The sequence below is a fragment of the Protopterus annectens genome, chromosome 7.part0, assembly GCF_019279795.1.
Source record: "Protopterus annectens isolate FY-2018-M chromosome 7.part0, PAN1.0, whole genome shotgun sequence".
Lineage (NCBI taxonomy): Eukaryota > Metazoa > Chordata > Ceratodontiformes > Protopteridae > Protopterus > Protopterus annectens.
In genome coordinates this window covers 1954070693-1954083586 of record NC_056739.1, presented here as the reverse complement: position 1 = coordinate 1954083586, position 12894 = coordinate 1954070693, and the positions used below count along the sequence as shown (strand labels likewise).

The 12894-nt window shown below is 45.7% G+C and overlaps 1 protein-coding gene across 5 annotated transcripts in view; it reads left to right on the top strand.

Moving 5' to 3' along the window:
• PDCD7 (programmed cell death 7) overlaps window positions 1–12894 on the top strand; it is a 333527-nt gene that overhangs the window by 261327 nt on the left and 59306 nt on the right. The window lies entirely within an intron of this gene.

The window sequence follows — 12894 nt, the reverse complement described above, 5'->3', positions numbered from 1 at the left end:
GATCATATAGAGGCCGACAATGGCAAACTCCAGCACCAAGAGGTGGCGAAGACAGTGCACAACAATACAGGAAGCAAACCCAATGACTCCTCATTTCCATGCCAAGCATGTCTCAGCTGGCAGCACCTTTGGGAGGAAAACTAGCACTATTTGCAAGCAATTGGCATATTGTCACAACAGACAAATGGATCCTGGACATTATAAACAGAGGCTACAAATTTCAATTTCACACTCTTCCAAAAATGAGAGGCATGCCAAACCTGCCACAAAATCAAAGGGCAGAGGCTCAACTGCAAATTTCAAAGCTCATAAGCATGCGAGCTATTCAAGAGGTACCTACTCACCAACAAAGTCAAGGTTTTTATTCAAGACTTTTCCTGGTACCAAGGAAAGGAACCGACTGGAGACCCATTTTGGACTTATCCACCCTAAACATATTTCTAATCGTACCAAAATTCAAGATGCTCACATTACAGCAGCTTCTTCCCATGCTGGGCAAGGAGTTCTGGCTGGTAACATTGGACCTCAAGGAGGCATACCTGCATGTCCCAATCAGACAAAGCTGCAGAAGATACCTCAGATTTCTTGCAGGTTCAATCCACTATCAATTCTCTGCATTGCCCTTTGGCTTATCCACTGCGCCCACAGTATTCACAAAGTGCCTGGCATCAGTGATTGCCTACTACAGACTTCAAGGGATACAAATTTACCCTTATCTGGACGACTGCCTGATCCAAGCCGACAGCAAGAACATACTTCTGGAACATCTGGCATATGTGACACGATTACTGCTTTCTCTGGGATATACAATCAACAAGGAGAAATCAAGGCTGACACCATCCCAGAAAATAATTTTCCTGGGTGCCAACTTGGACACAAACACCCAGATGGCCTACCTTACACCAGAAAAACAAGGGCAACTATCTCAGTACTTCAAAATACTAGCAAAAAGTACCAGGCTTACTGCAAGGAAAATCCTGCAGGCTCTGGGATTCATGGCATCTTGCATTCTATTAACCCCATTTGCAAAGCTGCATATGAGGAAACTTCAATGGTACCTAAAAAACCTATGGTCTCAACACAGTCACAGTTTGGAAACAATAATACCAATAATTCCATGTTTGTAAAAGGAATTTCTATGGTGGGCCCAAGCATGTCAAGCAAACAAAGGCCTCCCATTCTGCAAGCCTCAAGCAAAACAAGTCATAACCACAGACACCTCAGACTACGCCTGGGGGGCGCACATGACGAACAGGTGCATTCAGGGCAAATGGTCCCAAAAAGAAAAGCACCTTCACGTCAATCAAAAAGAAATGCTAGCAGTAATAAACGCAATTACAGCTTTCAAGGACTTCCTGCATCCAGGACAATTACTGATAAGAACAGACAACACCACGGTAATGTGGTACATAAACAAACAAGGAGGAACACATTCATACCCCTTGTGCAGACTAGCCATGACTCTTTGGAACTTGGCTCTGGAAAGACAAATCGAACTTCAAGCACAGTACTTGCCAGGATTGGAAAACACACTGGCAGACAATCTAAGCAGAAAAATGACAGATCCACACGAATGGAAGTTACATCCTCAGGTTTTGCAGAAATAATCCAAGCATGGGGGAGGCCAGACATAGATCTTTTTGCCTCCCACAGGAATCATCAATTGGAAAAGTTTTGTTCAAAGACCTTTCACCCAAAGGCCTGGAGAGTGGACGCCCTTTCATTCAGTTGGACAGCATGGACAGTTTACGCATTCCCACCTCTGCCTCTTCTGCCCAAGGTGCTTTTGAAAGCAAGAACAGACAAACCGAAGATGATACTGGTTGCTCCAGATTGGCCAAGGCAACACTGGTACCCACTCCTGAGGAGCCTAACACATACTCCTCCCTGGTCCCTGCCTCTAATGCCTCTTCTGCTGACTCAGCACAGCTACAAAACTCTTCACAGTCAGCTGAAAACACTCAATCTCGCTGCATGGAAAATTCCTTAACACCACAACAGAACCTACTCTCCAAGGAGGTACAGGATGTCATTTTGGAGGCCAGAAGGCCAGCTACTAGAAAAGCTTACTCCGCAACATGGAAGCGGTTTTGCTCTTGGAATGAGAAAAAAGGCCAGGACCATAGAAAACTGAACTTGCCTCAGGTATTACAGTACCTAGCGGAGCTATTGAACAGTGAACTTTCTTTTTCTTCCATAAAAATCCATGCCTCAGCCATCTCTGCAGAATTCAACACGGATCCTCCTTTATTTTCTCACCCACTCTTACGACAGTTCCTCAGAGGGGCTAAGAATATAAGACCACCTAGGAAACAACCAATACCAGCTTGGGATCTTAATTACATACTAGAAAAATTAACATTGCCTCCTTCTGAACCAGCTGCCTCAACAGATTTGCAATATTTGTCCTGGAAGACAGCCTTCCTCCTGGCCTTCACTTCAGCTCGTAGGGTTTCTGAACTTCAGGCCCTCATGGCGGTGCAGCTCTTTCTCATTTTCCATCAGGACAGGGTTTCCCTTCGTACCAACCCATCATTTATGCCTAAAGTGGTATACAAGGTAGCTTTAAATCAAGCCATACACCTACCCACCTTTTACCCCAATCCTCAAAACAAAGGGGAAAGGCTGCTATACTCCTTAGACATCCATAGGCAGCTTCATTATTATTTGGACAGAACAAAGTCCTTCAGGAAATCAGAACAACTCTTTGTGTCCTATACTGTAGGGGCCCAAGGGAAGCCAGTTACAAAACAGACTATTTCAAAGTGGATAGGCCACTGCATACGGTTTTGTTACTCCTATCATGGGAAATCTGTTCCTGCAGGTATCAGAACACACTCCACCAGGGCCACAGCTACCTCTACAGCCTTCCTCAGAGGAGTTCCTACCAAAGATATTTTGGAGGCAGCCACTTGGAGTTCTGTACATACCTTCACAAAACACTACCATCTGCCTTTATATTCCAGAACAAGAGCAGGCTTTGCCACTGCTGTTTTGCAGGGCATTCTGGCTCAACCCAGTTCCTCCTAGTACCTACCACCCAGTGCATAGCTTTGGGATTCTACCCATCTGTGATTACTGCAGCTGTATGCACGATGAACATAGTACAGTTTTGTACCTACCATAAATGTAGATGTTCGAGTGCTAATACAGCTGCAGTACAGGTTTCCCTCCCTCCTTCCCCACTTGGTAAAGGCATGAGGCCTAGCAACCTCTTCATACTGCCTGACTGGGTTATCCGGCTATGTTTTATTTGCTTGCTACCACTGATTTTGGATTATATTGCATTGCTTGTATATGTATATAAGCACTATTTAGGTATTGCCTTCCTTCTGGGGGCACCTGACATCTGGGGCAAGAAAGACTGAAGAACATGGCGTCGGCTGTGTCTTATATACTCTGGCCTCACTGACGTCAGAAGAGAAAGCGACAACAACCGACGCCGGACCAAGACTTTGGAATTCGGCCGACCGAGGGACCGCCTGACGGCAGAGAACCCATCTGTGATTACTGCAGCTGTATTAGCACTCGAACATCTACATTTATGGTAGGTACAAAACTGTACTATCCCTTTGATCCTGTCATATTTATCTAGTGTTTTTTGAAAAGGGTCTTTATAGAATAGAATAGAAAAGAATAGAATAGATGTAGTACTAGGCTAACTGCCTTTCTGGGCCATTTTAAGCCTAGCCATTTACCCCATTTGAGAATCAAACCCTGCACCTTTGGTTTATAAGGCAAACACCTTAACCATTATGCCAACCTCCCGCCCTTTCCTATTCCTCTATAAAAATCACACTTCAGCTATTTCTGCAGGTCTTCTCAACTTCTTCTTTCTTCACATCACCTCATGAAACAGTTTGAGAGGGGTTGTCCACATTGTGTTCCCCCAGACCTCAGTTTCATTCTGCAGAAGTTCACCCTTTCACTCTTCAAACCAGTGGCTTCCACTGATATAAAATTGCTTACTTGGAAGACAGCCATCCTACTAGCCATGACCTCGACCAGAAGGGTGTCAGAGCTTCAGGCCCTTAAGTGTGGGGGACCTTTCAGCATTATTCACCATGCCTAAGGTGGTGACAGAGACTTCTTTAAAATAGACCATACACTTGCCTACATTCTTTCCCAACCCTCAAAACAAGGGAGAGGGGATCATTCATTTTTAGGATGTGCATAAGTAACTGTGTTACTACTTGGATAGAACCAAGAATGTCAGGAAGTCAGACCAACATTTTTTGGCCTTTGGCAGTAGCTCTGAGGGGAGAGCAGTTTCTAAATAAACCATTTCCAAATGTATCTCCCAGTGGATCTTTTTTTGCTACAGCCATCATGGTAAGAAGCCTCCTAATTCTGTGAGGATGCTTCTACTAGGGCTACTGTTACCTCTGCTGCTTTTCTTAAAGGTGGCCACTAAGGACATTTCGGAAGCAGCTACTTGGTCCTTCGTGCATACCTTCACCAACCATCTTCCTACCTTTTCCAAGTCTAGAGCAGGGTTTGCCACTTCCATTTTACAGGGTATCCTTGCCTATCCTTTGTCCTTCCATCCACCCTCTTTTTAGCTTTGGTAATCATCCCACAAGTCAGGACTGCGACGGTGAAACACGAAGAACATAGTACAGTTGTGTAGATGTTTGTGTATTCACTGTTGCAGTATTTTTCCTTCCCTTTTTCTCTGGCCTATGGGATAGGCTAGGATATTCTTCTCACTCAGGATGGCCCCCCTCCTTCTTTACACTTATTCTGGAATCTAGAGTCCCAGACCCCTGACCTCAAGGACATACTGGGGGCAAGAAAGTACTGAGGTCATGGCGTTCGCTATCACTATATGCAAACGGATTGAAGTTGGGACAGAGTGTCTGCCGGCTTCAGCAGGAGGAGAAAATATTCTCTGGTAGTTGGGCCGGCAGGAAATCCCACAAGTCAACAGTGAATACACTCTAACCTCTCTGTATTTATGGTAAGTGTACACAACTGTACTTCACCTGTGTACTAGACTATATAACAGCTGTTGATGTCCTTCCATTTCACTGTTGCAGTATTCATTACACTATGGATGATGTCCTTCAAGGATGCATCTGCAGTCTTAACAAATGGGTTGTCCTGTCGTCAGGCAGCCCTTCGGTCGGCCGGATTCCAAAGTCCTGGGTCTGGCTTCGGCTGGTGTCGCACTTCACCCGACGTCATTGCGGCAGTTCTTCGGGTATAAAGGCATCAGCCGACGCCATTTTCCTCAGTCTTTCTTGCGCGTGGCCCAAAGCAGAAGCTGTTCGCAAGTGCCGGTCGGTCAGATCCAGAGATTACTACTACCGAATACTACTTCGAAGACTTCTATAAAGCTAAGTACCCCGTTGGGGACTCTTTCTTGCCTCAGCCGATGTCAGAGAAAGTTAATAACTGTTTATCTTGTGGGAAACAAATACCTCATAAAGATTTCCACTCCTATTGCATACATTGTTTAGGCCCAGACCACGACGTAGCAGCTTGTCTAGCCTGTGCTTCTTTTAACCGGCGGACGCTTAAACGTCGCTCGGACTTTGCTGAACAGATTTTCGGCTCCGATTTTGCCTACATTATGCCGTCGGATCCTCCGACTACGCAAATAACCAAAAAGCGCAAAGAAAAGGACCGACACTCGCGGTCCGTGGTTTCGGCCGAAACCGCGGTTAAGCAACCCGCAAGTGTCTCGGTTTCGGCCGAAACCGAGCAAGCGGTTCTTTCTTCTGCCGATAACGTGCCTTCTACCGAGGCCTCTTCTACCCTGGTAGAAACGGCTTCTGAAATCCAACCTTCTGTTGCGATTTCACAGGAATTATCAGACACCATTCCCCTTGATATTTCTACCCCTGCACGTGGAGCTGCTAGGCCTCCTCCAGCTATGTCTATTAAGGCCTTTGCCAGGGCTAAAGCTGCCAAAGCTTCAAAACCTGGGCCTGCCAAGCCCCCCTCTCACAGGCCCAGCTCCAGCTCCCATATGCTTTCTTTGGCAGAGGATCTCATCTCTTTAATTCGTGGATCCCAGCCTCATCCAGACAGGGCCTCTCTCCCTCCTCCAGAAAAGAGGCCTAGAGCAGAGCCCCCTGAGCCTGTAGCCACAGATGATTCCTCTGATGACTCAGAACATACAGACCCTCCTGAGGCTTCTTACTCTCCTTATGAAGACTCTGATGCTGAGGAGTCCATCCCTTCAGCCTCTCCTCCTGAGGAATTTTCCTTTGGGGAAACCTTGCATGCTATGAGGAAAAATTTCTGTGGCAGGGCCAAGATTTCTCAGACTCTAGAAAAAGGCTTAGGACTTTTCTACACTTGCCACAGCATAGGCCTTTAGCTATACCTCCAGTTCTATCTGTTGTTGATGATGCATTTAATGATGCTTGCACTACTCCTGATACTTTACCTCCGGCTCCTGCTAAGCCCGATAGGTACTACAGGGTCCCGGACACTCATCACCACTTATATAAGGCCCCTTTTGCAGATCCAGAGACTATCTCCCAGGGCCCTAAAGCTGTAGCAGCTACTTCTTCTAAAAACCCCCTCCCCTCTGAAAGGAAATCCAGGTCCTTAGAGAGATGGGGTAAAAAAGTTTACACCTCTGCTACTTTGTCAGCTAGAGCTTTGAACTGCCAATTTCATATGATTCAATATCAAGAGTTTATGCTTGACCAGTTGACTAAAAAACTGTCCTCTGAAGAATCTATAGATAAAAAGTATGTTCAAGAAATGTTACATAACATACAGTAGGTTAGTAACCATTCTTTAAAATGTGGCTATGATGCACTGGAGGCTTCCTTTAGATCAGCCATGACTGGCACGGTTATCAGGAGGCATGCATGGTTGAAAGAACAGGCATTACCAGACCATGTCAAATCTAAGCTTTTGGATGCACCTATGGACAAGGTCAATTTATTTGGTGCCCCCGCACAGCAGGTACTAAAAAAGATGGAAGAGAAAGCAAAATCTGTGCAAACAGTAAAAGATTTCCTACAAGTTCAACCTCCAAGGTTTAGCAGGAACTGGCCCTCCAAGAATTGGTCCTTTCCAGACTCCTCTAAGGCACAAAGAGGCAGGAATAGGCGCTCTAGAGGCAGAAACCAATCCAGGGGTGCTTACAGGGGTGGCCAGTGGCAGGGTAACAACCAACGAGGCACGGATACAGCCACCACCACTACAACAACTCAATCACAGTGACTTGGCGGTGGCACCGCCTACCAGGGAACAACTGGAAGCACCCTTAGGCGGAAAGCTAACATTATTTTCAAAAAACTGGCACTGCATTACAAGAGAAAAATGGATTTTGCAGACTATAGACAAAGGTTACAGGTTCCATTTCCATACACTACCCGGAAAGAGAGGAATGCCAAACCAACCACCTTCTCAAAGGGCAGAAGCTCTAAAACAAATATCTCAATTACTAAGAATGCGAGCTGTGGAAAAGGTACCATTTATGGAGCAAGGGAAGGGATTTTACTCCAGGCTCTTCCTGGTACCAAGAAAAGAAAACAAATGGAGGCCTATTCTAGACCTGTCCGCTTTAAACACATTCCTCATTGTTCCAAAATTCAAAATGCTGACCCTACAGCAGCTTCTTCCCATGCTGGGCAAGGAGTCTTGGCTGGTAACTCTAGATCTCAAGGAGGCATACCTGCACGTCCCCATAAGACCAATTTGCAGAAGATACCTCAGATTTCTTGCAGGATCAGAGCACCTCAGATTTCTTGCAGGATCAGAGCATTATCAATTCTCAGCATTGCCCTTTGGCTTATCTACTGCGCCCAGAGTGTTCATGAAATGCCTGGCATCAGTAATCGCTCATTGCAGACTTCAGGGAATTCAAATCTATCCCTACCTGGACGACTGCCTGATACAAGCGGACAACAAAAACAAATTAACAGAAGACTTACAAAGAGTCATCTACCTGCTACAAGCCCTGGGATATACAGTCAATACAAAAAAGTCAAGGCTGATTCCATCCCAAATAATAACCTTTCTGGGTGCAGAACTGGACACATCAAAACAAATGGCATTTCTAACTGCAGAAGAGAAAGAGCAACTTCCTCTCTACTTCTTGGCATTAACAACGCACAGCCATCTAACTGCAAGAAAAGTGCTACAAGCTCTAGGCTTCATGGCATCCTGCATAATTCTGGTCCCTCATGCCAGGCTTCATATGAGAAAGCTATAGTGGTACCTAAAAAATTTGTGGTCTCAGCACAAGCACAGCCTAGAAACCAAAATTCCAATGATCCCATGCCTGAAACAAGAGTTCTTATGGTGGGCTCAGGCCTGTCAATCAAACACAGGACTGCCCTTCTGCAAAAGTCAACCAAGACAGACTATCATGACAGATGCCTCAGACCTCGGTTGGGGGGCACACATGATGGACAAATGCATTCAAGGCCTATGGACCCAAGACCAGCTGCATCTGCACATAAATCTAAAAGAAATGATGGCAGTAAAATTGGCAATCCAGGCATTCAGACCTCTTCTCCAAGAAGGCCAGTTGATGATAAGGACAGACAACACCACAGTTATGTGGTACATCAACAAACAGGGAGGCACACACTCATACCCCCTATGCCGGCTCGCACTGGACCTATGGGATGTGGCTCTGAGCTACAACATTCAGTTACAGGCAATTTATGTACCAGGGAAGGAAAACATTCTAGCAGACATATTAAGCAGAACTACAACAGATGCCCACGAATGGATGCTGCATCCGGACATTTTCAAAACCATCACAAGAAAATGGGGATTACCACAAATAGACTTGTTTGCATCCCCATGCAATCACCAGTTGAAGAAATTCTGCACAAGGACTTACCACCCACTTGCTTGGAAGGTGGACTCCCTATCCTTCAGTTGGAAAAGCCTGACAGCATACGCATTCCCACCACTTCCTTTGATGCACAAGGTGCTTCTCAAGATCAAAGAGGAACGTCCGAGGATCATCCTGATAGCCCCAGACTGGCCAAGACAACATTGGTATCCACTGCTGAGGAGCATGTCCCGGGAACAAATATGGAAACTTCCCCTGATCCCATTACTGCTGACACAGAACAACTACAACATACTGCATCCAAAACCTAAAAACTCTGCAGCTAACTGCCTGGAACATTACATAACAGCAATTAACCCAGATTTATCCCAAAGGGTTAAAGACATAATCCTGGAGGCTCGTAGACCTTCAACAAGAAAGAATTATGCAGCAAAATGGAAAAGATATCTCATCTGGAGTACTGCAAAGGGGCAAGATGTGACACTGGTGAACATAGCCAACATCCTGGAGTACTTGGCGGAGCTCTTCCATACAGGCCTGTCCTATTCCTCCATCAAGATACATGCATCAGCTATTTCAGCAGAATACAGCTTGAATCCTCCTGTCTTCTCGCATCCTCTGCTCAGACAGTTTCTGAGGGGAATTAAAAATGTAAAACCTCCCAGGAAACCTCCATTGCCAGCATGGGACTTGAACTTTGTGCTAGAAAAGCTGACTCTACCTCCTTTCGAGCCAGCAGCTACAGCAGAAATGCAATACTTATCCTGGAAGACTGCTTTCCTGCTGGCAATAACTTCAGCAAGAAGGGTCTCTGAACTACAGGCATTAATGGCAGTACAACCCTTCCTGATCTACAAATCCTACATTCATGCCTAAGGTGGTATCCAGAGTCTCTTTAAATCAGGCTATCCACCTTCCTACATTCTTCCCCAATCCACAGAACAGGGGAGAAAAGCTCTTGCATACCTTGGATGTACACAGACAATTACGCTACTACCTGGACAGGACAAAAAACAATAGAAAAACTGACCAGCTTCTGGTAGCTTATGCAACAGGAAAGGAAGGAAAACCAATTTCTAAACAAACAATCTCCAAATGGATAGGAAATTGCATTAGATTTTGTTACTCCTACCATGGAAAGAAAACTCCAGAGAACATCAGGCCTCACTCCACAAGGGCCACAGCCACTACCACAGCTTTCTTACGAGGAGTGGCTACCAAGGACATTATAGAGGCTGCTACTTGGACCTCCGTGCATACATTTGCCAAGCATTATAACTTACCTCTATACTCTAGATCCCATGCTGGTTTTGCCACTGCTGTTTTGCAAGGGATCCTGACTACACCATAATCTATTCTCATTTCCTCCTCCCCTAGTTTAGCTATGGTATTCTACCCATTTGTTAAGACTGCAGATGCATCCTTGAAGGACATAGTACAGTTTTGTACCTACCATAAATGTAGATGTCCGAGAGGAATGCATCTGCAGTCAGGATTACCCACCCTCCTTCCCCTCTGAGGTACTCCTAGGGTACTTACCAATCTTCAGCTAGCTTGGGGGGGATCTATTATGGTGTATTTGTTTGTATATATGTACATACATGTTTATTTTGTGTGTTTGCTCTCTACTATTTGGAAACTTTGGCATTTATCCAAATTTAGCCAACAAAGAGGGCACCTGGCATCTGGGGCAAGAAACACTGAGGAAAATGGCGTCGGCTGATGCCTTTATACCCGAAGAACTGCCGCAATGACGTCGGGTGAAGTGCGACACCAGCCGAAGCCAGACCCAGACTTTGGAATCCGGCCGACCGAAGGGCTGCCTGACGACAGGACAACCCATTTGTTAAGACTGCAGATGCATTCCTCTCGGACATCTACATTTATGGTAGGTACAAAACTGTACTTTCTTCGTGTTTCACTGTTGCAGTCATTACATTTGGGTAATCTGCTGGAAGGTTGCCCTCAGTCGGCCTGAAGTCTTGGGTCCTGCATTAGTTGCTGTGTCCTCTTCCATGACGTCAGGTCATCAGGGGTATAAAACATGCAGCCGACACCGTTTTATTCAGTCTTTCTTGCCATGCAGTGCCCGAAGCAGAAGCAGTTCGCAAGTGCCAGTCAGCAGACTTCCTGAAGTTTTCTCATTCGAGTTTCAGAACCGAAGTCTTCAAACTAAAGCTAAGTACCCCGTTGGGGAAACTTTTTCCTGCTCCTTACCGATGTCAGTAAAAGTTAATAATTGCATTACTTGTGGAAGCAAATACCTCATAAAGATTTTCATTTGTACTGCATTCCTTGCCTAGGCCCAGATCATAACATACCTTGCTGTCGGTTTTGTGCTAGATTTAACCAACGCACTATTAACCGTCGGTATATTTTTGCTTCTAAATATTTTGGATCAAGATTTAATTATCCTGAAATGTTGTCGGTTAGCAATCCGACTACCAGAGTTCACAAAAAGCAGAAAGAAAAAGACAGAGACAGACCGTCGAGGTCCAAAACTGACGAAGCTTCTCCTAAGCCAGTCGCTGGTTCGCCGGTATTCAGTGAGGCGCTTTTGCAGCTCCTGATACCCGCTACTTTTGAGTCACAGGCCTCTACCGAGACCCATTCGGAGTCCGGTATGCCACGAGATTCTCAGAGTATTGAATCCGCGGATGTCTCTCCCTTGGATGGGTCCGGAGCCACTGAGCAGGCACCGGCTTCTGAGGATGTTTTTCAGGCCTCAAAATTTTTTTATTAAACCGACGCCAGCCTGAAAAACAAGATCAAAAACTTCTTCTATGTCTAAAACACCGACGCATGAGCCACGTGCTCAGGCCCCTATGCCTAAAACCAAATGATCAAAATGGCTGAGGACTTAATTACCTTGATCAGGGGTTCCTGGCATTTTCAGTTCTCTGGTTTGCCCTTTGGCCTTTCTACTGCTTCAAGGGTATTCACCAAATGCCTCATCCTGTGATTGCTTTTTGCAGGCTAAGGGGGATCCAAGTCTTTCTCTACTTGGATGACTTGTTTCAGGCATCCTCTCCAGCGATCTTGTTGCAAAATCTTCACTTTGCAGTCTCCCTTCTCTAGAGCCTGGAGTTCAGTATAAACCTCAAAAAGTTCATTCGGAATTCTACTTCTCAGGATCATGTCTTTCTGGGGTGTAGGATGCAGACTTTTCCTTCCTATGCTGACATCCCTGCCTCCTCCCAAGGCCCTAACTCTCATTTCCTTTTTTTTCAGTCCTTTCTTCGACAGATTCAATGCCAACTTTACCCCCCCCCCCCAAAGGACCAATCTCAATACCAGTAGATTGCCAGACACCCAGTATTACTGCTGCACAGGTTAAAACAGCACTATCCAAGGCCAAGAATACAGCTTCCATGGGACCAGACAGTATCCCTGACTGTTCTACATGAACTACAGAGTGAACTGGCATCTCACCTGTGTGCCCTGTTCAGTCACAGCCTCGCCTCAGGATTAGTCCCTACCGAATGGCGCACTGCTACAGTCATCCCTTTTCACAAAGGAGGAGTGACTACTGACCCTGGGAACTATCGCCCCATTAGCCTGATGAGTCTGATATGCAAAGCTATGTAACGCATCATCATGGACCTAATAAACAAGGACATTGGGAAATCTCCAAACTCTGGATCCCACAGAGTTTGGTTTTGTGAAAGGTAGATCATGCCTGCTCAACTTGGTCGACAACTTTGAGTCAGTCACCAGAGCTGTGGATGAAGGCAAGGTGGTTCATACAGCCTACCTTGATCTGGCCAAGGCATTTGATACCATTCCCCATTCAGGATTCATAGAAAAACTAAACAAGCTAGGCATCAACCCCTATATCACTAGGTGGGTTGCAAACTGGCTCACAGAACCCAAAGTGTGAAAATAGCTGACTGCAAGTCAGACTGCTGACCAGTCACGAGTGGAGTCCCACAGGGTTTGGTCCTGTGTCCTCTCCTGTTTGGTATCTACTTCTCTGAAGTCCAGACAACACAAAGGGTCTCTGGCTGACAAAGTCTGCAGACAATTGCAAGTTGGAAGCTATTAACTCCCCAATTGATGTTAACATCCTACAGAAAGGCCTCACTGAGACCAACGACTGGTGTCAGAACCATGGCCTT